Raw genomic sequence first — 27,726 nt, 5'->3', positions numbered from 1 at the left:
GTGGCCTACTTTTCTAATTTTTCTGTTATTTCTGTAGTTAAGACTTTATTGGAATGATCAGCATTAATATAACATTTTGCAATGAAAGGATGAGCAGAAAGAGGGGAGACAGCTGTCTTTCATGCAAGACCTACCTCTGGTAGGAATGGTCACAAAGATGGAGAGACAGAAAATGCTTTCAGAGCTTTTACTGCAGCTGCTGAATGCAGGATCTTATTACCTAAAGTGATATTTTATATAGCCAGAGAAAAGTTTCTTTTATATATATGTTCTCCTGTAGTGCTTAACTTTACTTGCAGCTGATGAGATAGATCTCTCACTGAGTCACAATAAGGTTCTTAAGATCTCAGTCATACTTTCCCTCACAGAGGCAAAACGCCTCTCACTGTCAGCCAAAGGATTGTAATTCCAGATTAAAGTGAAAGAGCAGAAATGAAGCCTCTGTGAGGGAGCATGGTGCTTCCCTCCTTCCTGTAATCGGCTGCAGCTGACCGAACAGCAGACAGACAGTTCCTAAAATTGTACATGTGCATTATACCATAAACTAAATTGGAAGTTACATACCCATATACCCACCACTTTCATCTCCACCATGTAGGTACATATACTGCTGCCTCTCTGAGCAAAAATTTTTTACCTTGATATGATTGAAAATACCAGGATGGTGGAGCACACTGTTAAACAATTTGGCCAATTTCATTCACTTTCATGAATATGAGACATGATATTACTGCTATCAATTTAATAATATTATCCAAAGCTGGTAAAATCCTTATCACTGTTGCCTGATCTCAAATTAGGGGAAAAATAATCACTCATTTCTTACAAGAACCTTATAGTAAAGCCATGGTCATGTTGTCCAAAGAGACCTGCAAGATCCCATGGACAGGAGCTCAAACAGTTTTGATTAATGAACCTAAGTCATGAACTGCCATCTCCTTTCTATTCCCACTACTGCTATCATTAGCACAATTCATATGCTTCTTTTGTGCTTGAAAATATGTATATGCTGTGCTTGCTCATCTACTTAGGATGAAATGTGAGGAAAATTGTCAAAACAGAAAAGGTTCACAGTGTAAGCAAGAAAAAAAGGATTTTTTCTATCCCATGATACCTTCCTTGTATCACACTTCCTTCTCAATTGGAAGATATTGTTGTAGTGGTGAAGACAGAGAGAAATTGCAATTGCATTTCAACAACTTAGGGCAGATATCGTATATTCATATATTGGTCTATTTTCATTTTCAGGAGGGGTTGGTTTTTTCATATATTATTTTCTGGGTATAGGAGTAATAGGAAAGTGAAACAAAGAAAATAATGAAGAGCTGTGAGTGATGCACCAGTTGTTAGAAGGACAGAAAACAATGTTTAGAAAGTAGGGGTTGTGGAGATTTGGAAGTCATTGCTGAAAACCAGCTGGAAAAGATGTCACACAAGGACAAAGAAAGACCTAATGTGGTTCTTCAAGATGTAGATGGAAATACCAGGGAAAATGTGGAGGTTGGTAGTAACAGTGACATCAAATCTATTTCTAAGGCAGCATGTTTGGCATGAGATGTACCCACCCTTGGGAAGTATGTGGACATACCAGAAAAACTCTGAGGAAAAAAAAGCCCTGAAAAGTGGGAACCTACCTTTCTGTAGAGATTTGGAATAAGCTCAGTCAATTTAGTTCAGTTAATTAAGAGATAATTTGATCATGGTCTATAATTACCTACAGATGAAGACATCTGATACCTATAAACAGACACAAGTATAGGAAAATCTAATGATTGGAGAAAAGACAGTGAAGCATGAATCAAGAATAAAGTGTAAAGGGTACTTAAATGCTGGAACTATTTCCACATGGCAGATTCACCTTCATCTGAAGATTTCATATCAAGTTTAATGTCAGTCTGAAGAGGCAGGCTACCTTGCCAAGAACTCAGAAGCTTGATGCATGGATCGTGAGGTGAACTTCTACCGCCTCTTCTATGCAGAGATTTTGAAGATGTTTATTGGTTTGGCTAAATGAGCTGTTGTTCAATTATATACCACAAAACTTCATTTTTAATCAGAAAACAAGGTATATGATAATTTTTTTGCAATATCAGTGTGAAAGTCGATTGACAGGAGCCAATTGTCCATAAAGTACATCATATTACCTAAACCACTAAAAAAAATTACCTAATTATATACATACTTTAGAATTCTTACCTTGTAGCTGGTGTTCTAGTTTAGCCAGAGTTTCTTTAGAGTCTTGATCTGTGAAAGCTGCTTCGGTATGCAGAGTTCCTAATAAATAGCATCAAAATGAAGAACATTCATCCTTTCAGGAAAGCACACATTATAAATGTAGTTTTGTGTTGATTAGAGATCAGTTCTGCTGTAACTTTTTATGATTCTATGACCAGAACAATAAGCTATACCCAAGACCAGGACATCAGAAGTCTAATCAGTATTTTCTTTGAAAGCTCTTTCCAAATTTTTCTTGACAGAGTTTGCATTATGAAAACTAAGGAATACCAAGTTAATGGTTTTATGAAGCAACCCAATCCAAGAGGTCTTTCTTGAGTGGCAGTAGTTTGCTCAGAGCTGATTTCTTCATACACTTTACCATGATATTTTGCCCTTACTGAATTTTAGCTACCATTTTATTGCCCAGACACTTATTATGACAGCTGCAGGCAATTTCTATTTATGGTTTTACATTTGACTGTTCTCAATAATTGTATATCTTCAAACTTTGTCCTTGGATAACATGCACCTTTTCCCAGCTTAGTTGTTAATTGAAAAAAAATAGAGAAATAAAGGGAAATATCTTTATATAGATGCAAATACAGAAAAATGTACATTCAAACACCATTTCAACTGCTACTTTTCTTATTTTCTCTCAGACCTTCTCAGGTCAGTATTATAAAAAAATTCAATCTCTGTGGAAAATTAACGACAGATTATGAATATTTCTTTAATCACAGATTCTGAGTATTGGTAACATTTCTAAGGTATATGCTATCTGACTTACAAATCTTACATTTTATTGGCTGTCTCATTTTGCTTTCTTTCATATTTCACATTTATGATATGTTCAGACATACCCCTGTTTTGTTAAGTAGCAATCTGTGTGGTCTTTGATATAAGGCATAATTTATTTGACAAGGAAATACGAGATGGTGCCCTGAATCTACATTTAGTTGATGGATTGAGAATTTTTAGCATTGCACCAAGACAGATTCTCATCCAATGTGCCATGGAAGGAGAGTTCTCTTAATCTGTTCTCCTGTGAATTAAAATACATGTATATGTATTTTGAGGAGCAGTTTTTAAAGTTCTTTATTGAAGGTAGTTAGCAGGGTTTTCATACATATCTGACATTCAAATACTAAAAGTGATTGATGCTATTATCTGTTCATAAGGGTATTTTTATATCCATGAGAAGTGAGTGCTCCATTCTGACAAGTCCACAGAAAATATCACTAACATTGCAAATGAAGACTAGTCTTTGGTAGCACACTGAGGTTGGATATAAATATAACTTTTCACCAGCAATGCAAACTTGATGTGAGTCTGTGCTTGTAATTAAACTTTCTGCCATCTAAGCATCAGTCAGCCCCATTAAAAGAAATCTTAATTGATAATTGCATTATTCTTCTCCATGGTTTTACACAGGGCTGTATAGATTACCAAGACCTTTCAGAGACTTCAGTAAAGTGTGGTACCATCAAACTTGCCATCTTATACAATCTTCTGCTCATTACTATTTCTGTTTATCATCTTCACAGCTCTTCCAGCTATCCCTTAAATGGGACGCTTTCAATCTGAGACAACTGTCTTTTACGTATTTATTAATGCCAGTGCAATCCCTGGTTACTGGTACTTCTTGAAACATTTTCATATGGAATATAAAGACAGGTTTTGGTCATCTTTTCTGGCAGAGTTCTGCTTCTTAGCTATTATAAAGCTATTTTAGAGCCCTGGCAGTAATGGCAATTAACCAAGCCTCTGAACATCAGGTTTTCAGTAAATGTTTGTCTACTTTTTCTCTTTTTAAAGGGAAATTTTGAGCATGGCTACCTCCAGCAAACTCTACTGCCCTCCTAACCCTTCACCCAGCCATGTTTAACCAGGAAAACACTACTGGTACATACAAACTATTGGGTTTTTACTGGTTCAGTACTTTGGCTGTTTGGAGAGTTTTTTTGTGCTTGGCTCCACCCCTAACCCCAATTGCAGTACTTTATAAAAGTGTGTGTAAAAAGTACTTTAAAAAGTACTGTGTCCAGTGCTCTGACATAATTCTAAAAGCAAGCTAACACACTCCTAAACAGCAGCAATGGCATTCTTCAGCCAGTGTCCCATGGAGATCCCACATCATGGAGAGCAGCTGTGGCCTCCTTACTGGCACTCCAGCAGTGGAGAGCCACGACTGAGAGTCGTCATCAGAAGGCACCCTCTCCCTAGCTAAACCTGAAAGTCAAAGGAAGAGGCAGATAGCATTTATTTACCTATAAGACAAATGGTAATGAGCTATTCTAATATCCCTTAATAGAACAATGGCAATCTGTGTTATAATCAGTATCAAGACTGCACTTGTAAAAACTTCCTGAAAGGCAAATTTTGTGTTTTCATGACATCTTACAGAGCCTCTAGGGGCTGGACTGGTAATCCAGAAAGCCTGTCATTTGCTGTCTGAACAAGGATTGCAAAAATCAGACAGCATATTTCAAAATTAAAATGAAAATAAAGGTGAGGTATTATACTGCAATGGCCTCCTTCAATTGTAACAACCTCTGTTTTTCACCTTGCCTGCAGATTTGGGTGATAAAATAATTGACATTTTTCATCATTATGTCTTTATGTCTTTTATTAGAGAACCACTCTCCTAGTTATCTTTATTCAGTGCCATAAAAAAAAAAAAGTCCCTTACTTCATAAAACAATGCCTTTTAAAAGCTTTCACTTTAGAGCTAGTGTTAGGCCATGATGAATTGCTGTATGGTTGATTTCCTGACACTGTTTCTTACTAACCTTTTGTGACAGCTTCTGGATTACTCTACCTAGTAATTTGCACTATAATAATGGCTACAGTGAGATGTCTCCTAACTATTTCTTTTATTTTTAACAAGATTCTTAACACCCTCTGTAGGTGACAAAATGCAGTTACAGACATAAAGTGTCCCCTCGAGGTAGGTTGTTCACAGATGCCACCAGTACTTTAGTAGTGCAACTGTTAAATGAAACAAAAACAAAGAATCAGATTTTCTAAACATCCAGTTCAAATAAAAATTTAATTAAAAGTTATGAAGGCATTTTATTGATTAACAATCTTAGTAATTAAATACTGTCGTTGACTCTTTTTTTTTTGTTGGATTTGTTCTTCCTTGGAGATCTCTAATTGTGGTATGGCTTTACATTTACTGATAACTCTTTTTGATGAATACAGATGCCACCTTTTATGGCAGTCGTTGACAGAGTAATCATATTGTGAGAAATACCAGGCTGCTGTAGTAACAGGTGTTGCAGTTATACATGCTGATATCCACTGGGAAAATGTGTTTGCTGCTATCATGGGTACACAATAAATGGAAGGTGCAATAAAGCACGAGCTAACATTTTGAAAATCCTTACAACTCTAGGAACTTTATTGCAGATTACAAGCACTTTGATCTCTGTCCAGTACTTAAGTCTTAATTATCAGACTAATTGCACAGACTATGTTCATTTTCAGTGGCAATTCTTTTGTGAAATGCTATGTGAAATGATGTGCTATGGAGGAAAAGGTTCTGCAGTTTTGCCCAGGGCCACTGCAGTGCAACTGTTTGAGAGGCTACAAAGCAAATCCAGAGTCATCAATGCCCAAGTGTGTAGACTCTGCCAAAAAGCCAGATGCTTCTATGGGAAGCATTATGTATCTTTTCTAGTTTGGCACCTGGGTCCTGCTATGAGCAGCCATGTCTAATGGCTGTCTGTAACTTCTGATTTTACTGGTGCCTTAATAACAGCTCTTTTTTTGGTAATGTGTACAGATAAAGACTCCCTTCTAATCCCTCTTCCCCACCATTAGTCATTCAGATTGATTGCAAAGCAAGACACATGCTAAGTTCTGAAATATGCCCCCCTGACTCATGTGGTAACTGTGCTCACTCCAAGTACATTTTTGTCCTTCTTCTGATTATAGTGAAGGAACCTGATCAAACTAGACTTCTTAAAGAGAATCTTGTTCACTGAAATGGTTTGGTTTTTATACAGTTAGTTTGGGGTTAAGATGTAGCTTTTTGTTTCTTGCCATTTATGAAGGCTAGTAACTATTAACCCACTTCTCAAAAGACAAGTTGAAGAGGAAAATTTATCATATCCCACGTATATCAAAGGCAGCAACAATACTCCCATCATTTTATTTGAATTAATATCTCACTTTGAAATAAAAAAGAAAATCCTTACTTTTATGTGTCCCATTCTAGAAATTAAGATAAAGCAGCATTGCCTCTAAGTTCCTCCAGTGTGTTCCTTGTGTTCTCTTATGATGTGTATAGTGAGGGTGGCCCAACCACATTCCTTCCTGAATGGAGTCAAGATAAAAGCAGCATTGCATTTGAAATCAATAGAAGCGACTTGTGGCCTGTGATGGGAGCGTCTGGCTCCAGAATTATTATCTGGTGCTAAGTGCTGACAGTGCAATAGGATCTTTACAAGAAATAAATACACTGAGGGATCTCCAAAAGCCTAATTCTATCCTGAGAAGCAAGTCTGTTGAGACTGCTTGTATGGAGTATGATGGGAAGAGACTCACACCCACACTTTTGTGAGACAAATGAAGACCCCAAACGGAAGCATCTCCTATCACATATAGAATGAAAGGCTGAAAGACTCGACATTAAACTTAACACATGGGCTATTCTAAGCGCTTCAACCAACAGCACATTTGATTGAATTCAGAAAGCTGTGAGTGGGCCAGGGACTTGGACACATTTTCTGAAAGTTACTGACTTGGTGAATTTGAGGATTACCTTGCATTTAATGACAGTAATCTGATGGGTTTTGGTAATTCCTTATTTGAACTAAGACCGCTGATATTCATTATTGTTCACATAGTCATTGATGCCTAATTTTTAGTTGCCTGCTAAAAAAATTTGAAAAATTCAAAGGGAATTGTGATGCCTGGCACAGTCACTTAATATTTTGAAAAACAGGAACTGTTTAAAAGGAGACCTTATAAATTTTCACTGACTGCAGAGCAAGATGACCCTGCCTACATTAAAGCTGGTATTTTTCCCCAAACCTCGTGCTCTCTCCCTCCCTGTGTATACTAATTAATTTGAGTAGCTGCACAGAGCCACTTCCCAGGGAGATGACAACCCAGGCAGGGAGCCCATAGGTTTCTTTTGCTATTCATAGGGAGATCTAAAAGCAGTAGGAAAACTGTGATGTGGCACAGTACTATGAAAACCATCACCCAGTCCGCAGTTTGAGTCATGCTAGATATTAGAGAGCTCCAGTTATTCAATTAGGATAACAGAATCATGGGTAGAAATGAGCACATCCACTCCACTGAAAGACAGTCACAGAGACAATTATGGATATGAAATGCTGCCAAAGCTACCTGCTGCTGGAATTACCAAACCACAAGAGCAAAGAGATCTACTACAGCCTCCAGCTATGCACATATAGATAAAGTACCAGAATGCCTGCAGTCAGGAAAACAGGTGCTGTTCTGCCACCTTTTTCTGTTGACAAAGTCATAGAGCACCGGGCTACCTAGCTTATTCAAACTCACTAACACCACATGCAGGATCCACAGGAGAAGTGCAAACACAGGACAGAAGAATGCTACAGGGAATTCTGACAAAGCAAAGGCAGAAGGTACTTCATAATTATTTCCCTTAAAATCACAAATACTATTGAAGGACATTTCTTATTACTTCATTGTAACCTTCCCAGGAAAACAGTATTTTCTGTGTATATTTGATTGTGGTTTCACTTTCTCCCTTAGTCTGGGTTTTAAGGTAGTAAAAACTGTTATATTCCTGAGCCTAAAGGGAAAGTCATTTCTCACAGAAACATTTACCTGTTTGTGAATGATAAAAAGCAAACATTCTCAGCAGGTGCTGAGACCACCACAAAAAACATTGCAACACTATTAAGAAAACTGGAATCTCCTTTTATACCTGCAGTCATCACTACACTCAATACCAGCTGCACCTGAGTGGCCTTGGAATGACCCATGGCAGTCTAATCCTCACCTCACCTATTCCATAGTTACCTGCAACTTCTGATAATGCACAGAAAACACATTTGTAAACAGAAAACAGCATCCAGTTTTGCTTTTCTTGTCTTCTGTCTGGATTTTTTGGAGGGATGGTAGCGACAGGGACAGAAGCCAGAGGAGGTCTGTTAGAACAGCAGGTCACCTAGGTAACACAACTCAAAATATTCTTTTTGTTCCCATCACAACCAGAATGTGACTACACAAGTATTTGGTTCTGGGTGATCCTCTTACCTAGCTGACATCTATTTAACTATTTTTATTCACTCTGCAACACTATCCTAGTAAATCAACTGTCATGGTCCCAAGGCCCCAGTTCAATACAGTACTGAGAACCATTCCTAACTTTTACCATCGGTATGAATCTACTAATAAAGCTTTGCCACAAGCCTAATAATATTACTGTACTGAGTCAAGGCTAACATCTTGGGAATATCAACACTTTTCAAAGGATAGCACAGGAACTCTATATTCTGATGAAAACTTAAAACCACTATGAAATACAGTTTAAAGCATATCAGTGCTTACTGTAACTGTAAAACTGAATAAAGGAATTAAAATGAGTGGGGACGTTCTTATGTGGAAGTAATTATTGAAATCCTGCCCATAAAATATGTTTAAGCTCCACATTTAAATAGCAGATATTGATAAGCAATTGTGCTATTTATCTATTGACGCTGTAAAATAGCTTAACTTCATGTTGTAATACATGATAATCACACATTTTCATCTGGATTCTCCCACACTGAAAGAAGCCCCTGGACAAACAGGAACTTTTGTCCCCAGCTGAATTCTGACTGCCAATTTTATATGGTTGAGACATGGCTTTCTCATCTGCACCAGAGCAAACGTAGCAGCCTATCATGTTCCTGTTGCTGCCAGCTCTTTGCTAATTTGTACAATGATAAGCACCTATTTCCATCGCTCCTGGTAATCTTGTCACTTCCATGATGTCATCAGCGCAAGTCAGAAGAGAAAAGGTCAGTGGTACAATGACGAACCGTATATAAAATGAGCCATTAAAGAAAGAAAAATAGCTAGACATTTAAGGGCCCAAGCTTGCCACGGCACAGTAATAGCTATCCTGATCATCTCAGAATGTATTTCCTATGTTATTCCCATCATAAGCAAAAAAATTCCCTCCGCATTGCATTTTCCCAGAGTAGTGCTTCATTTACTGCACCAGGGAGTTATGTCCAGGGAGACCATTGTCATTCTGGATGAATGTACTTTTAATAACAGCCCCTATGAGTATTTGCTGAATTTTTTTAAGCATCACATTCTGCCTTCTATTTTCTCTAGTGTCTATATCACCTAACAGAAATAAGAAATACATATTTAAATGTGGTATTTAGATCTTTACTCCCTTTATGTAGAAAGAGTAACCAAAAGCAGTATAACAAAATCTTTGTGCAACAGAAATGAAACAGGAAATAAAGTCAAAAATTCAGATAAAAAACAATGTTATAAAATCTTTTGAAATCAAGTGACTGTGTTTATGCGTAATGCGTAATGCAGCCAGACCCCATGACAGGCACTACTCGAGGAGCCCTCTGTTGCTCTTGTGTTATTGTTACCAGTGAAAGCAAAGCTGGAGAAAAAATGATGCCATTTCAGAAGGTAACCAGCTGCAGGACTTTGGCTAAAAGTGGACAGCTGGGGACTGAAGTAGGTAAGCTGAAATGTTACTGTGTCCTTGGCTGCAGGGACAAGATCCAGCAGATGAAAAACATCATGTGCAGAACAAGGGGAATGTCTCTGTCAGACTTACACATTGTTTAGGAACAGAGCTCAAGAAATTTCTAATATTACTGGCTACTTTTCCTTGTCCTTCTCTCCAGCCTCTCTCTTTAGAATTACGATTTATATCCTTTCAGTGAACTTCAGAGCACATCACCCTGCTCCACTTAGCCTGCAGCTCTTTCCAAACTGACAGAATCAGCAGGATTTGACATGCATACACAAGCATATTATCTGCATTTTAAATCTGGAATAGTCACAGTACTTTGTGGATTTCCATCACTGTTGCTTACAAAACTAGTGCTGAGATAAGAAGAGTATGGATTTAATTGTTGTCAAGTAAATATTTCGGTCCCTGATTCACTGCTCATTTCTATGAGGCGCTGTTGCTTAAGTCAGGAAGTGAAAGAGTGGAAAGCACAGTGTTGTTCTATGCCAGAACCAAGGGATGATCAGCAATATGCTGTGGATAAGAGCGAACAGACGCTTGCCCTCATGGCTAGTGCTGGCACAGTAAGGCAGCAGATAGTACTGCATGAATTACAAATTCTATTGCTTTCCTCATTTATCAGTGATCTTTGACCACAGGTGAACACTGAGGTGATAAAAGGCACAGATTACAGAGATAAAACACACTAAATTATTCAGCTACGTAAACCTTAGGGAAGGCTGTGAGCTTGAGAGGAACTTAACTAAGCAAAATACTAGATGTACAACGGTGTTTGAAATCCACTGCCAACCAAGGGGAAGTAACACATGCAAGAAAGAACACCCCAGGCTTCTCATCTTTTAACTCCAATTGCTTTGGAGGAGGGCTTGGGCATTGTCTGGGTGAATGTACTGCTGACAGGCTGACTCTGTGAGAAAAGCTAAGGGGTTTCCTCCACACGGACATTTTAAGCTGTCTTACTCTGAAACTCTGGATTTTGATATCTCCTACAACCTGGGTAATGGCAAATGCAGCAAACAGTTCTTTCAGGAGTGCAATCCCTATATATTTCAAATTAAATATAGCCAGTTTCATACCACCGTTTGTATTGCACTTCTACAATTTATTGTTTTGTTTCTGAAATGTGGGGAAGTCATGTGATTTTTTTATGAAGACTACACCACCAGTCTATCTGTATTGTATTTTTAGAGACCTTGTATTGATTGAAAGAGAATTGGCTAACCTGAGATGTAAACAATGACTGGCATTTGCCTTAACCTGTGTGGTTAATATCACACTGATTTGTCATGCTGACTGATGTGAGAAGAGGAACGATGGGTTGCTGACTATTGAACAGCTCAACACAGGGCACATTTGGCACCTCAGATGAGAGACTATTCTAATGAGTAGCACTGCTGCCAATTACTTAAGGGCCAGTGCCTCCTCTACAAGAGATTTTGTACATCTTAAAAATGTTTAACTAAATTCTAGCTCAGTAATAGATTGCAAATAAGATGGTTAGATTTGAGGCTTCATGCATACATACTCCTTTAACATCATCTCACATGCACCTGCCTGCTAATGGAGCCCTTCATTCTCTGGTGATGACTAATTACCATTCCACACAGCAGTCAATTTAAGAAATGTTTAGTTCTTTGTATGGGTTGACAGATTTGTGTAATTAAAACATCCCCTTGCAATTTTTATTTACTTATTAGATTCAGGAATGAAAATTTTATCAGCCTTGAAAATTGCTATAAGAAATAGGGGTGGAAAGAACCATCTCTGATCCTGTATGGTCTAGTATAATGACACTGTCTATTTTCAGGTCAAAGTTGTAGGTATCAATGAACCAGTAAAATGTAAATATAATATCCCTGATTGTATCTCAGCACTGAGTGTGGTGGTCAAAAATATCTGTACTTACAGTATCAGACAAAATTCCCATTTTATATTTTTTCTGGTTGTGAAATAAATTTTTTCTTTTTCCAGCAGCATAAACAACATCCATGCTCAGACCATCTATGAACATGTCTTAAACCAAGAAGATACTCCAGCCAGGCCCATCTAGTTACTTGACTCATTCCCACTGCATGGAGCATCTATGTGGATGTGTGATCTTGGTATGCAAACACATAGTCCAAAAAACTGGGATTAACACTACTACCCTCAAATATTTTTAGTTGCTACAGATCAGGAATTATTTTAACTGGCAATTAACAACTAGCTAACACATTTCCATTTCAAACATGATTAAGTGATTTAAAGCTATACCCAAGTTAATCCAGACTTTCTAGAGCACCAAATCTGCTCATATGAAGATGGCACCTTCAGTGGCAACAACCTCCACTGTGTGCACAGGTAACGACAGGAGAATGTTTTCCATTTTCCCATGTGTTTTGCTGGGTCAAATCTGTTGCTTACTGGAGTTTCCATGTTAGTAATGTTAAAGAAGCAAAATCATATAAATGTGTATTTTTGACAGTAAATATGACTGAAAAATATGTATGATTAACTTTACATTGATGTGGAGACACATACCTCTTCTAATAATGGGACTATGAATTTCGGTTGAAATAGATATTTAAAGTTGACTATTTATTTAAATCTGTGTTTAACAGAATCAGGGTACTTGTCCAAGAAATTCCAGAAGTTCCTTCCTCTGCAGTTTTATTGTGCTATCTAGAAAGTCATAACAACAACAAAATAGTCTTAATTTACTTTGTGATTTGTGGTCTATATTATTTACACTTAAAAGATTATTTATAGAATCTGCCTGTGAACTGGATATTGAAGAAATGTGAGCTTTTGTGAGCCTAATGGCTCTTGATAGAGTTCCAGCTGTAACACATATTTGCTTTCAATTTTGTGCAGGTTTCTGCATAGCATGCCCTTTAGCACACATCTAAAACAGAAATAACACTGAAGTACCCTTAATTTCATGGTCATAGAGCCTAGCTGAGTAAAATCTCACTGCAAATGTAAAGTGTCTTTAGGTACACTAGCACCATAATTTATGGGTATTAAAATTAATAATTTTCTTTTACTTTTCCTCTAGATATGTGGAATATGAAAAGCTTATGGAAAAAAAGGTGTTGTAATAATATGTTTGGGGTTCTGCAGTTGAAGCACCTTTATATTTTTTTCCTGATGAAATATTTGCTGCTTTCAATCACCTGGGGGACATTATCTTGATGAAGCCACTGAAATATGCTCCATCAGTCTCAAAGGGTTTTCCTAGCCTACTTTTCACCTTCTTCTTGCCAATTAAGCTGCCACATTATGTATGATAGTGAGGGTCACTTGTTTTTTCCAAGTGTTATTCTGAATGGGTGAAGATGACAGCAGCATACTGGTCCAGTGAATAATTAGAGTGTCTTAAACTCCCAAATCCCCACCTTGCACTGCCACATACTAACTATTTTTAAGCTCAGGTGCTGTCTTCTAGCAGGCTACACGCCTTTTTGCCAGAAAAACTCACTGCGGTATTCTGTGCTGCATGCCTATATTTTATACTAAAGACCTACCCAATAAAATAACTAGAGAGATGATGTTGAAAAATAGGAAACATTTGAAATAAAATAGTATGCAATGCAGGGCTTGCCTCCACAGGGTAAGATGCAACATTGCTCTAGGACCTCACAGCATTATTTACGCTGTATCTTGTAAATAGCGATTGGCAATCCTTCAGGTTTTGAATTTGCATGCATCAGTTTTTACCATTTAAACATGGTAAAGAGGCAAATCTTCTCAATGCTTTAAAACCATGAAGTGATGTTGCGATAATCCTAAAGCAGTAGTCTCCGCTGCACTCAGTTTTCTACCCAATGGCAATTATTTGTTATTTTTTCAAATAACCATCCCGGAATTTCTGCAGAGTTTTGCCACTGCACAACCTCAGAACAAACTGGAAGCGAGAACAGCACAGGTCAGTATGCGTCCTGCAGTGAAAGACCTTTATGAGCCTTAACCAGCCTTTCCAAAAGGGAGACAGATATCCTAAACGATCAGGCTTAATCCACTGCCCAAAACATTTAACAAAAAGGCTTAAAGGGAGAATTACTGACACTGGGTGAAGATTTTAGTGAAAGAGCAGAGACGTTTCAGCTTGGCTAGCTTCCCTCACATAGCTATTAACAACGATCACCAAAACAAAGGAGAAGATGGTACAGTAACAAAGGGATGAGTAGTGACCTTCCTCCCTCTTTTGCCTCATTTTTCAAGTTGGAGTAATGATGCATCCTATGGCCAACTCCTTAATTGATCTCACATTCTGTACAGAGTGTGAGAACTAGATTTGCAATGTAGATCAAACATTTAAAACCAAAATAAAAATTATTAACCACCAGGAAGCACTCCAGTAGCTACCAGTCATCTTCCTCTTTTAAAATGTAGCCACAGAAGTACAACTTCCCCCAACCCACCCTCTTCCTGAAAATCAATTCAACGTAAGTTGTAAGTTAATTATTGTTGGTTTACCCTGCTCTGGCATAATAACATCCCCTACACTGAGAGGATCACTGGACTCTTATCTCAAACATAAGTAAATACTGATAATGTAATGGAGTAGTTCTGAAGTGGGTGCAGCCTGTGATTTGCCAACCAAGAGGCAGGCAACTTGTGCCAAGGCAGAGAACCACAGGTTCCACTTGTCTTATGCCTTGGGTCACCGTGACCTTTCAGCTGCAAGAAATCACCTCAGCTCTGCTGCAAGCAGGGTTGTTTGTTACTTGCAAAAATTGCTGGAAGTGGAAAACAGAAGGGTGATTTCACAAACAGAGAGATTCTGGACATCTGACAGCAAAATTACAACTTAAACCATGGTCTATGCCTGTTTCAAGCTATTGAGGGTTGCATAGACTCACCCAGACCCAAATATGTAGGTGAAAAGATCGCCTCAATCTGTAGAGTATAGCATACCTTATATTTTAGTGACCTTTCCCCTAGTACATGAAAATTTTTCAACTCAGCATTCTTCCAATGAGAAAATTTCAGCACTGGTTTCTATGTGTGAGTTTGCCTTCTCTAGATAGGATTTCAGCTGGCAATTCTATTTTTGTTTCTTTCCCTTTTGCTTGACAAAATTTGAAAAAATAAATGTGACAACAATGCTAAAACAGAGTGCAGGCAAAAAAACCCCAAACCCAACAAACCCATATCAGTGTTCATACGCTGGGTCTTTAAGATACTCTGAAATGGCATAGCAAGGGCAGTACCAAGTTAGATATAATGTTTATTTTAGAGTTAGTGATAAATCACTGTGAGATAATAATGGGAGCATATGTCTCCAACAGCTTTTCAGAAAAGGTGTTCTATTCTAAACATAAACTAGTGGACTAAAGAGATAGTGAAGATTTATTTCCTCTTTCTTGGCAGAAATAGATTTCTTTCTTTAGCATATTAATGATGATACATTAAAAATGTTTACAAAATACCATCACTTGAAATTATGAAATGAATGTAATTAGATTGCCTACAAGCCCTTAGGGCTGTGAACACAAGCTTAAGCATTAGTGAGACAGATTGCAAGCCAGGATTCGAGTTGTTTCCCTCATGCTGAGGAGAAATGGAAACAGTTGTGCAACTGAGAGCTGTACCACTGCATGAAGTGTAAATCTGGAATATGGCAGGAAAATGTCCAGTAAAAGCTAGCACCAACCTGAAAACCCATCCACATAAACAGCACTAGTAACTTGCATCCCTGATCAAGGTTATCCCAGAGAACATTCACTATCATCTATTTGCTAAACAAAGTTTGGCAACCATGCATATTTCAAACTTACTAAACACACATGCTGTTGGAGTAATACATTTGTAAAAAGAAGGGTACAATGTGCCAAGAACAGGAAGCCCCAAGTTTAAAATTGAGTTTGATTTAGGGGGTTTTTTTGGGATATGTACTCCTCTCAGTAAGTAATTTTCTTTTCTTTATATTCTTCATGTATAAGTTGATGAAAATAAAGCTTATGAACCTGTGCATCAGAGTCATCATGCAGCTTAAACAGCTGATGCTCAAGCAGTTCTATAAACACAGTCTCAATCTTTCCAAAGACTTCCTAAAAGTGTTCTGCATTTCTAGAGCAGAATATTTTAGAAGCATCCAAAATTAAGTGAGATTTAATCTCCTTTTTTCAGCTTGCCTATCTGCCTGTACAGTATAAAGGCAATTTCCAAACTGAATGTGATGACAACACCAAGCTGTAACTCTGAAAAACCTTTATGGCAATAATTACTTCATTAAGCACTTGTCCCAGATCTTGGGAAACATCCAGTGAGATTGAAGTTTCATGTAAAAATTAGGTAAAATGGAAGATTCTGTTACATACATATCCTAAAGGAGACGTGAATATGAATAAATTATCAGTAAGAAGTTATAATTCTATAAAATCCCTATGGCAATGTTTCAGTTTCTGTACCTAGTTCAGAAGCTGAGCACCAGGCAGACTGGCACAGACTCACATGGTGAACAGAACTAAAAACCCCGCTGAGAAGTTATCTTCCTTCTTGGAAATCACCTACTCACTGAAATTTGGGGGTTGTGTAACAGGTATGTAAGAAAATGTAGTGAAATATAGTATAATGGATGACTCTATTACATGTTATAGGCTGAACAAGGCGCACATTTGCAGGGCAATGTGAACTTCCAATTTCATACAGTAAGTCCAGACATTATGAGCAGCTGAGTACTGCAGACAAACTCTCCAAACAGGACAGCATGCACTCCTACAGGAGTTGTTACAATTTGTGCGCCACAGGCTTTTCTATGCCCAGTGCACATCACGCAGGAAACACTTTCACGTGCATTTTTGAGAGGGTGCAAGTACCCTTTCTCCCCTCAGGCTGTAGTTGTTTCTCTGGGCTGTCTTCTCCCTGGGCAGGCATCACTCAGGGACACCAACAAAATGGGGTTTTAGCAAGTTTGTGACAACTGCTGAGATACAGAAGACACATGACACTCTACACCCACCAGGCCAGCATAGTTCCCACCTGAAACTGTATTCATTACTGCAAATGTTAGAGCATCCAAACAAAAGCACTGAACTTCATGTGAACAATTGCACACTAAATGAGTTTCTCTATTAGATGTGCTGCTATGGACAGGCAGAAGACAAAAGCAGACTATTTCACCTTAGAGGCCACAAACAAATCAGTGGATCTGAAATGTTCTCCCACAGCCTGCATCACCAGTGTCCTACCTTATCCTGCTCCTCTTGGATGCACAAGAAATCCTTCCAGCACGCATCAGAAGGTCATCCAACTCTGCAGCCAAGTCCAGAATATAGTTTCTTTGTGCTACTTATTGCCACCTTCCTGAAACATTTTTACGCTTAGTTAAAGCCTGCCTCAAAACTTGGAGCTCTCAGAACTGAGAGGTAGGTGTACTGTCCCAAGTACAACTCCCAAAGGGGACTTTCCAATTGGTATGGACACTTGTCACAGCACTTAGGGGGTGGCTTTTGCTGAAGCATGAATACCTAGAGTTAGTGAACATAGAGCTAAATTAACACTAGTATTTAGAGGATTTCTCATATAAACAACAAAACTGCAGGATGAGGGAGTCATTTTCCTGCTTTGTTAATTCAGTGTTCCCTTTTAATCACTGTTTAAAATCCATCTTACTTTCCTGTACCTTTGTGGATTGCAGGAGCACTACACACTTTAACCATGGCACTGCATTTATTTTCTGTTACAGCAACAGTACCTTGTTGTCTGATATTCTCATAAAAGAGTAAATTTCTGTTATCTATATAACTAACCTCAATGTGGCTAGAGAGAACTAAAAAGAACAGGAAAAAAAGGTATCAGATTACTAGCAGAAGTTAAAAAACAAGCAAACAAAAACCTTACCAGTTTTAGTTCTTTGTAACTAAAGCACTCAGACTCTTCCAGACATGTTAGAAACACTTAAAAGCACTTCCCAGATACCCAAGAATTGTAAATTTTCTCTCCTATAAACTTAGTACTAAAGGAGCAGAAAAAGTTTGACATTACACTTTCTAATAATTATTTTCTTACTTTCATATGAGGAGCACTTACCCCACTAAGTTCTCAAACATGAGCTTCTTGAGTTACTATTAGCCATTTGAGTTTATTTCAAGGACTAAGTCCAAGGTGCTGAGTCTGGTTTCAGGTGTCAGCTCTTAACCTGTAATTAAGAGGATTAAGGTTGTACCTTCATCTCCATGGAACTTGTACAAAATCTCAATGCATCTGGTTTCAGAGAACAATGTCAAACAGCCATGCTTGGTGCTTAGTACTGGTCCTGAGCCCTAATCACACTAAAACCAGACGGATGTACAGTAGTTTCACGAATACAAGCCGCACGGATTATAAGCCGCACCCCCGGTGCCTCGACAATGTTGCTGTCTTTGTCAATAGATAAGCCGCACCCCGAATATTAGCCGCACTTTCGTTCGTCGCGAGAATCCGTGCGCAGCTTTCACAAATTGGCCAATTAGTAACAGGATCGCGGCATAGCGGGCTTTACTGGCTCGGGGCGGGGCCAGGCAGGCTCGGCCCGCTCATGGTTGCCGACGGGGCCGGGTGGCCCAGCTCAGCGCCACGGCTCGGCGGGGCTGGCCGGGTGGTACTGCCGCCGCCGCCGGGCTCGCTGGCCCCCCTCTCCCGTCAGCACCGCCCCGCTGCCGCGTTCCCTAGCCCCGCCGGCGGGCTCGCCGGCCGCGGCGCGCCGCGTTCCCTAGCCCCGCCGCCGGGCTCGCCGGCCGCGGCGCGCCGCGTTCCCTAGCCCCGCCGCCGGGCTCGCCGGCCGCCCCCTCCCGTCTGCACCACCGCCGCGTTTCCTCGCCCTGGCCGGCACTGCAGGCCCCCGCACCGCCGGGCTCCCCCACGCTGCTGGCCCCGATTCTGCTGGGCTTCCCCCGCTGCCAGGCAGCCCCACCCGCCGGCCTTCCTGCTTCTGCCATGCTCCCCTGCACTGCTAGCCCCAGTTCTCCCGGGCTCCCCCGCCCTGCTGGCTCAGGCTCTGCCGCCCTCCCTGCCCCGCCCTGCTGGCTCAGGCTCTGCCGCCCGCCCCCCACACTGCTGGCCCCGCCTCTGCCAGGCTTTCCCACCTCTGCCGGGGCCGGCCGGGCTCCAGCTTGGCTTGGGGCTGCCGCGGGCTCTCACTTCCGTGTTGGCAGCTTTTAGAATTTTGTTAATAGATTAGCTGCCCCGGAATATTAGCCGCACTTCCGGGTTTCCACCAAAATTTTGGTCAAATTGGTGCGGCTTGTATTCGTGAAATTACTGTACAAGCCCCAGTCTTCCTGCGCTGAGCTGATAAGGTGGTCCAGGGACAAGAGAAGGCCACAGTGCTACAGCTTCTGAGACAGAGCAGTGGAAACAGTTTGTATTTAACAAACTGAGAAAATGTATTTGTTTAACTGCTCCAACATGGCAAGAGATCCTCTTGCAACAACACAAATTTATCTAGTTTCAGATCAAGCAACTCTTCATTTCTGTGTCAGGCTCTTTTGGGGGAAGTCAGGACACTCACTCAGGGTACCACCACTTGACCATGTGCTTTCCTCACGTGACTCCTGCAATTCATATTTCCCTGGGCATAACAATTCAGCTTTGGCAGCTGTGGAGTTTCAGGGCTTATCTCCAGACATGTATGAAATAGCTCAGACAAATACATTCTGCCTCTCATTGGAAGTTCCTCACTTTCCATGTTTGTACATCAGGATGTGTTCAGCCATCTCTTGTACCCTCCAAGAAAGGCAAGAGGGCTGGGCTGATCCAGGGCTCTTGACAGCCCAGCTGTTCTGCTTGGAAATTCATGCCTCTTTGTGCTTTGGAGTACTCAAAATTAGAATACCAAGTGAGATGTGGAACCACCAGACAATAGTTATCTCCTGCTGTGTCTGGAATGGAGTAGCAGCAGAAAATACTGAAAGCAGGTCATCTTAGAACAACCTTACCGTCGGGGTTGGATGCTTTCCTGAGAAATATTTAATTCTTGCATTGCAACAACAGAACCTAACTTAATCTCCAGTGAGAACTTTGTATCTCCTGGTTTGTAGGAAAAACAAAACAAAACAAAATAAAAATAAGAGAGCTCCTCCTCCATTTTGTGAGTTTCAAATGAAAACATAGCCAGTCAGAAGTATCAGAGGACTCAAAAGCATCACAGAGCAGAGTGTTTCAGTTCACCTGGAAAATCCATTTTAAGAAATAAAATAATTTACAAGAGCATAAAAAAATGCCCTCGCCTGAGGGAGGAACATGAATTACAGTTACAAAACATCTATATCCAAATTTGAAGGAGCCACATAGAGGATCTCTGTAAGCAGACATCTGTATTTCCTAGCCTTTTGGTACATATTTTTGATCAGAGTTGTCTCTTTTCTCGTTTTGTGTTCCAATGCTCCTCTGAGGCTACTCATGTACCAGACTGGCTTGAAGTGGTACATCTGTTCCTTCATTATGCTCTGCTCAGGTCTTTAAATACCTGGAGCAAACCCCAGACTCCAGATTTACCTGCTATTTTAATATAGCTGAACTATCTTTTCTCTACCTGGCAGTCACTGTTATTGCACAGGCTGTATAGTTGAAGATCATAAATTTTTCTTTGTGCCCAATAAATGCATTTTTTCAATAGGCTAATGCTTGTATCCTGCAATTATTCCAAACAGGCGGGCACTCTGACACTTGCCATTAGCCAGCCCACAACACACAAATGTATTGATCAAGGCAAAGATGCACTTCTGACTTGTGCTAATCAATGTATCAGTTCTCCAAGGGTTTTTACAGTGTAATGAGCAGGAAATATATATACCACTGCTAAGTTTCTCTCTCTTCAGGGAGTAACTGAGTGCACTTACAGAAGAGCTGATGTACTGATTCGCAGTAAAGTGAAATGACATCTCCAAATAAAATTTTAATCTTAAGTATGTATGTAAAGTTTTGAGGAAGACTGACGGGCAAACTTGCAAAGTTTGCAGAATTATAGGACTTAATATACAGCTGTGGAGCTCCTATGCAATTGTACTTTTTACTGTGAACTTTACAAAGTTAACTAGAGTTCGAGCTGCTTTTGGAACCCCCACCAAGGAAGCCAAATGATGCCACAGGAAGTGGGCTTTTTTAATGAGGAATTAGTAGTTTCTGTTCCCACTAAGTGTGTTCTTGAGCTTTTAGCTTTCAGAGGTGATATTCTCAAACTCTGTATTAGTGGCTGATCTTTAATTTACCACACTTTGCCTTCAGTTTTGGTAGTGCAGCTCTGTGTTAACAGTGTCAAGCAACAGTCACACATTGTCTGTTTATTTACTAAAACGAGCAAGTCAGTTCTCTGCACACAGCCATGAAACCAAAGCTTGCTGAAGACTGGCATTGTAATCACACTGCATTCAAATTTACAGTTAAGATTGAAGACCTCTTATTCACATTAGATTTGTTAAGCCTCCCTCCACTGATTCTTTCATTCAATGTTCAGAGAATTACACAAGTTATCTCCCGTCAGTGGTGTGATTTGTCACCTTCAGTAAAGTTTGATGTGCTGTTTCTGGAAAAGTAGCAGATAAAGGGCTTTAATAAGCGGCACTTAGAATTCTGAGTCAGTGCAAACCAGCATAGACACTGGGGGAGGTCATGAAGAGTGTGTAAGGTTACCTAAGGTTTAAGTAGCACAGCAAAAAATGGCATAGAGGGGAAAAAAATCCACTAAGAACTTTTGTTTACAGTGAACCAGTTAACCTGAAATAGATGATAAAAAGTATACTGCAAGAAATCCCTGAAGTTTTTACTGTAGTCTCATAGTTATATTCTGCTCATAATGACGGGATGGGAATTCAGTAACTCTCTTTTTGTCTGGATCTCAAAGTCCATACACCAAATATGCTCATTTGGCTCTTAAATATCTCTGTACCAGTGGTAACTGTACCAGACATTTTTATAAAGTCTTTTGATACCTGCATGCTTATACCAGTTATATGTAAAAACATAACAACACTATCACTAGCTGACCCATTTCTCATGGCCTACTCTTTTCAGGGGGCAAAACTCCTTCTGAGAGGCACAAAAGGAGCCTAGGAATTCTTAATCTCAAAATTGAATGTGTAATCCACCAGCACAGCATGAGTCATATATTTTAATGCCTAGTGTACACAGGCATAAGTGTACAACTGCAAGCAGCTAATGGGTTTACTCTTTTAATGGAAGAAGTCGGCAGCTAATCTGAGGGCCTGGGGTCCAAACACTACCCATGACCCAACTTAAATTATTGTTTTATTAAGCAAAGACTTAAAGATGATTGATATAGTGTAAGCTATTTAATCTGCCATTATAGAATGATTAGCATTCATCCATCTGTTCTATAATCAAAGATGTTAATAAAGTTATGAAGATAATAGTATAACAAGTGTTTTTGCTAATCCCAAGTTGTTGGGATAGTTCTCATCTGGGAGCAGTGAGGGACACAGCAGGGGTAAGAGTCCATCTCTATTAGGAGTGATTAGCACTACTTTAAGCTATAATTGCTTGGGTACATTCACACAGGAGACTGCTACCCAGCCATTAAATATCCTTAAGAGGATGATCTTTTGTACCAAAAGGTCCAGCAGTTTTTCTGACTTTCTGACAGTTGGGAAGTTTATCTCCACCAAGTGCCTAAAGGGTGACTCACACATACAAAATACTTCAGAGGTAGCTGACAATTTGGGGGGGAAAAAAAAGGTTGATACAACATCTTTCCAAGCATATTTCTCTAAGGGTATGCCCAGCAGTTAAGTGGCATGAAGGTTTTTCTGAGCTGAAGGCACCTTGTGGAACCGACTGCACAGTCACCCTGAGATTCAAGAGCAGACCTGGCTGTTTGGCATTGCCACTGGCAAATCAGCTAGAATTAAATCTGTGGAAAACATGTGATGTCTCAGGGGAATGTCTTCCTCCCTTGAGTCTGAAAACCATGGTGTACAGCCACAGCATGCCATTCTTGGGTGTCTGCCAGGAAGAGCTCCAGGCAGGAAAGGTCTAGCAGCTCATGGGTATCTGTCGACAAAGCAGCAAAAACAATGACACCTCATCCCTTCCACAGGGATGTTCATGCTCTCTCCTCCTCAACCATGTCATCCTTGCAGTTAGTTTGCCTAAACAGTCATGAAAAGAACGCTGAGGTCTAGAACTCAAAAAACTCTCTTTTCACCACACAGATACGAAAATAGAGGATTCAAAAGGTAAAACTGATATCTCAAGGTATCAAGAACTGCATTTGCAAGACTGTGACTTTGCAGAAAATTGTCAACACAATGTGCAGACAAAAGAGTTTTTACAATCTTTTCTGGATACTGAGTTTGATGACCGCCAAAGGTGCTACTGCAGTTTAGCCAAACTGTCAAATAAAGAAAACACCACTTAGAGGGCTTTGAAGCCCTAAATAATCATGTCTTTGTAAGCAATCCACCTTAACAATCACATTCCACACATTATGATTTCCCTAAAACTCAGGTTTCTGGTGAACTGGATGGACCTTCTTCTCATTTTCCAGTGAAATTTTAAACTGGCCTGAAATCAGTCTTTTTGTAGGTTGTTTTCTTTTCTTTTTTTTTGCTATATGCAAAGCTGGAATCATATATCCTCCTCAGCTTTATTATTAGTAGGCTAGACAAACCTTGTACACCTGGATCATACCCATGTCCTGAACTACAACAACATGCAGAAACATAGAGGGAGCCCTGAACATTTACATCTTCATACATCTCTTGCATTTGTAGCTTAAACTTGTGCATGTTGACTGATTAAAGCATCTCTTTTCACTTCATCTGATGTTTCTGATTACAGTTTGAGTTCTTTTTAATGCTGCATTTAGGTTTTTTTCAAACTTTTATTTCCCTAAGTTCTGACTATATTATAGTCCAGATATGTTCCAAACCATCAGTACCTTCAAAATTTGCAAATGTGATGCAAATTTATACATCTGTTTTGTGTAAAGGTAGTCATCAAAACATTTTTTCAGCCCTTTATATTTGATCAGTTTTTGAACCAATACCCTCTTTCCAAGAACTTTCCCTTTCAGCTCAGCTAAATACTAAATATCTACTCTTTAGCCAGTTCCTTGCCCATCTTATTATTTTTCCAATGTTTTACTGACATTTCTGAGACACTTCACAATAACCTTAGCTGAACTGCTGCTGCTTCAACACCTTTTACTCACTGCGCCACATTCTTTTTAGGCTTTTTACCTTCAGGGGTCTCAACTTTTCATAAGACTGTATTCTACTTTTTATGCATTAGCAACCAGAACTGAAAGAGAGTGAAAGGACAACAAAAGCACACTCATCTAGGAGAAAGAAAAAACTCAGGAAATATTTACTCTTTCTTCAAAATTCTGAAAGTTTTTAGAACTTAACTTGAATACAAACGCTCAAAGTAAAATGCAGAAATAAGGAATAATAATTAACATATGATATGAAGACATGTGAAATAGAAGTATTAAATCTTGAGTCATCTAGAAACTTCTCCAGTGCTTTTCCAAAATTGCTTCCCTCTGTTCATGTCCTTATAGGCTTTAATGAGTTTCACACTTTTTATTCAATGTTCCTAAGGAAGAACTGAAGCTGAGCCAAGACTACAGTTAGTTTTGACATCTTATTTACTCAATAGTGAGATAACTTTCAAAGATAAAATATCTGGTTTAGTTTTCCTTCTGAATAAGTAAGCTTTGTGGGTTTTTTCCTACTTACCTCGTTTCCTGTTTGCAAGCAGCATCCATTACTGTCACAATGAAGGTTTATCTCATGGGCAGAGAATCAACATTCATGTGTTTACCTACAAAGGGAAATAAAGGGGAAATGGTTTTCTATCTTTTCTCACCAACTGTGGAATCAGCAAATAGGCCTTACTGTATTTTATCAAAAAGTAAAATATATTTAGAATTCTATACTTACCTTAGTTTACATTTTAAGTCACTCTCGTAACTGTTTTGCTACATTTGGAAAGCAACTCTAAGACGCAGGTTCTTGATACAATTGTAAAAATTAAGCCCTTCTATTTGTAAACAAGTCAAACCAGATAACTGCAATATAAGCAAAATATCTGCCTCTTTTTTCTGCCCTACAAAGAATAGCAAGTGCTCAGATCTGCGTATGTATCAAAGAAATAAACCTCCATGGATTGAAGTGAATGCAAGAGAGGGGGTAATATGACACCTAGTTCATATTAAACAAAAATGGTGCTGTGGTACAGTGTTGTTTCTACATCTTTGACTGCTATAGAAAAGACTTGTTTAAGAGGAAAAGGTGCTCTATGCCATACAACTGCAAAGCCTTCCTACGCTGCCTTTGCAAGCAGGTGGTAATGTCAGTCACTAGGTCTATACACAAAATCTGCCATGAATTACCTCTGCAGTTAGATGTTGTTGCTTCAGCAAAATGAAGATTTGTAACACACAGGTCTAACTTAAACTCTGTACCTCCTAGTAGAAATAGCCTGATACAGGAGTGTAGCCTGCATTCTGGATCACCACCACTAAAGCCTTCTGAAGGTCTTATCCATTTGCCTCATTGCAAAAATCATGAAATGTCAAGTGTTCTCTGTGTGTCTGTGCACTGAGTTACAGTCTGGATTAGAGCCTGAATCCAGAAGATGATAAGTAGTCTCATTGCTGCTCTGTTTAGACAGTGTGAGATTGAGACCTTTTGTTTCAGCCCTTCCATAAAACACAGAAATAAATGGAGCAGTTTATTCTGCAAAGATCCTTGAATTCCCAGAGCTTTCTGCATCATCCCTGGGGTAAGTATCACACCTATTCCCTGCAGTAATGTTCCAGCCTTAAAGATTTGGGCTGAGCTGGAGCAGTTAAGACTCACAGACCTTTTCAGTGTTTGTGAGTCAGCCAAAGTGGCAACTTAATACCTTTTCTAAAAAGCCAACTGGCCAGGTACAGTGCCTATATACTGAGAAACCAGAGTACCATGGCCTCCTAAAAATCAAATTACACTCTTAACAGTGATCAGGAGCATATGATTAATTGTAAACTTGAGGTTTACAAAACAGTCAATTGTAGATATTGGTAGTCAACCTGTTCCCGTTTCTTGATCTTTCAGCAGAAGAACTTCCCATTGCAGTGCATTATAATATGGGAATTGTAATGTAATGTCTCTATCAACACAGCTGTATAAATATGTCAGAACCACTCTGAACGAAAAAAACTGATAAGCAGCTTACATTATAAAAACTAAACATTACACCAAAACACTGAACACTTTGCAGAGTTTTCACTTCATTTTATGAAAGAGATTAACTGGATTCAAGGTGGGCTTGCAGACAGGCTATTGTAAATTGGACAAGAAATCATCAGCCACCTACAGTCTGAATTTGACCCCATTATATTAAACAAAGAGCCCTGAGAAATAATTGAGCTGGGAGCTGCACAACAGCCTAAACCCCTGCTGGCCGACAGTGTCCAGCAGAGAACAAATGAACCCACCACTAATGGTAGTCAACAGCTTCTTCAGAAGACTGAACTTATCAGCTTCTATGGAAAAAACATTATTCTGCATAGTGCTTAAACAACCAACATGATGTAGAAAGCTGCCCAAATTCTCAGCTCCTGTAGATTGCTAAACCTCTTTGAAATCAAAAGACCATTGAGAATTTAGATTTTGACCTTGTTGACTTTCCTTACCAACACTAGTATGTGAAAAGAGTAACAAACAAGCTCCAACAATATTCTGTGCGCAGGACCTCACACTGACATTACAGATGGGAGGATCTCCCAGCAGTCTGGGTGCAATGACAGAGTCCCCAGAAGCACTGATGCACGATTATCATATGTTACCATGCACAGGGGCTGACAGAACAGGTGTGCTCCTCTCCAGGTGAACGTGTAGGTCTCTAATGTGCCAATAGCTCATCAGAAAACACTGTCACAGGCTCTGAAGTTGGTTCTTCCCCAGTGATGGCAGCTGTTGGAGAGATGGAGGCAAGATCAGGTTTCTTTCACTTTTGCATTTTTAACACAGTTGAGCATTAGGTAGTTCCTGTTCTAGAATAAATAGTGTAGATTCACTGCTATGTGTTTTACAGGCATAATAAGGAGTACCGTGAATCCACAAACATAAATGTGTTGGTGACTTTCTGGCAGCGGTCACTGTTATCAGCTGTGGTTGGTGACATTCACGCTGCAAGTTAATGAAATAAAAACAAGCTTCCTACCTAAATTAGTTGGAATAAAAAGCCCAGCTGCTATGTGGAGACAAGAGAATTAAATAAGCCATGCCCCACTTAAACTCCCCAGCACACTATGATTTCTCTCTGAACCTGCCACATCTCAAAAAAATACTTCCATTCTTTTGCAGAAGTCAAAGGAGCAAGTAATTAGACCAGAACCTGAAGGTGCTTCCCCAAGCCAGGCCTGACCTTCTGCTCCCATGGTGGTCAGGCAGCTTCCCCTGGGGCAGGACAGGCACAGACCCTGGGTGACACTGCTCTCTGCTGAGCTCTTGGCTACAGACAGGGCAAACCCTTCTGTCTAGTCAGACACAATGGTGGGGAAGAGGTCTTCCCTTCCCACTTGGGGCCGTTTCAAGCCTCACTCATTCCTCCACAGAGGCCTGAGCTGTCTGCAGGGCTTGGCTTTTACAGGGTTTATACTGGGGAAGAGAGTGGCCAGCACAGAAATCTTAGTTACAGTAATTTCACGAATACAAGCCGCACCAATTTGACTAAGATTTTGCTCCTAAACCGGAAATGCGGCTAATAATCAGGAGTGGCTAATACAACCTCAGAAGTGCCTGCCAGAGTGCTGAGCCGAGCAGCTGCAAAGTCGGCATTTTGCGATTGTTACAAATCGCTACTCTGTTGCACCGCGGGTG

At 39.7% G+C, this 27,726-nt stretch overlaps 1 long non-coding RNA gene across 1 annotated transcript in view; it reads right to left on the bottom strand.

Annotated features, from left to right (window-relative positions):
* The window catches only part of LOC116998428, a 51,553-nt gene extending 24,255 nt beyond the window's left edge, over window positions 1–27,298 (bottom strand). Inside the window, exons 1-4 of the long non-coding RNA XR_004418393.1 lie at window positions 26,691–27,298; window positions 24,595–24,679; window positions 17,948–18,056; window positions 2,197–2,274 (exon numbers count right to left, since the gene is read on the bottom strand). This is a non-coding gene — a long non-coding RNA (uncharacterized LOC116998428). The remainder of the gene's footprint in view (window positions 1–2,196; window positions 2,275–17,947; window positions 18,057–24,594; window positions 24,680–26,690) is intronic.
* Window positions 27,299–27,726: the final 428 nt, after the last annotated feature.

Source organism: Catharus ustulatus, chromosome 7 (assembly GCF_009819885.2).
Source record: "Catharus ustulatus isolate bCatUst1 chromosome 7, bCatUst1.pri.v2, whole genome shotgun sequence".
In the NCBI taxonomy this organism is placed as follows: domain Eukaryota; kingdom Metazoa; phylum Chordata; class Aves; order Passeriformes; family Turdidae; genus Catharus; species Catharus ustulatus.
This window is presented reverse-complemented; position numbering and strand designations above follow the sequence as displayed.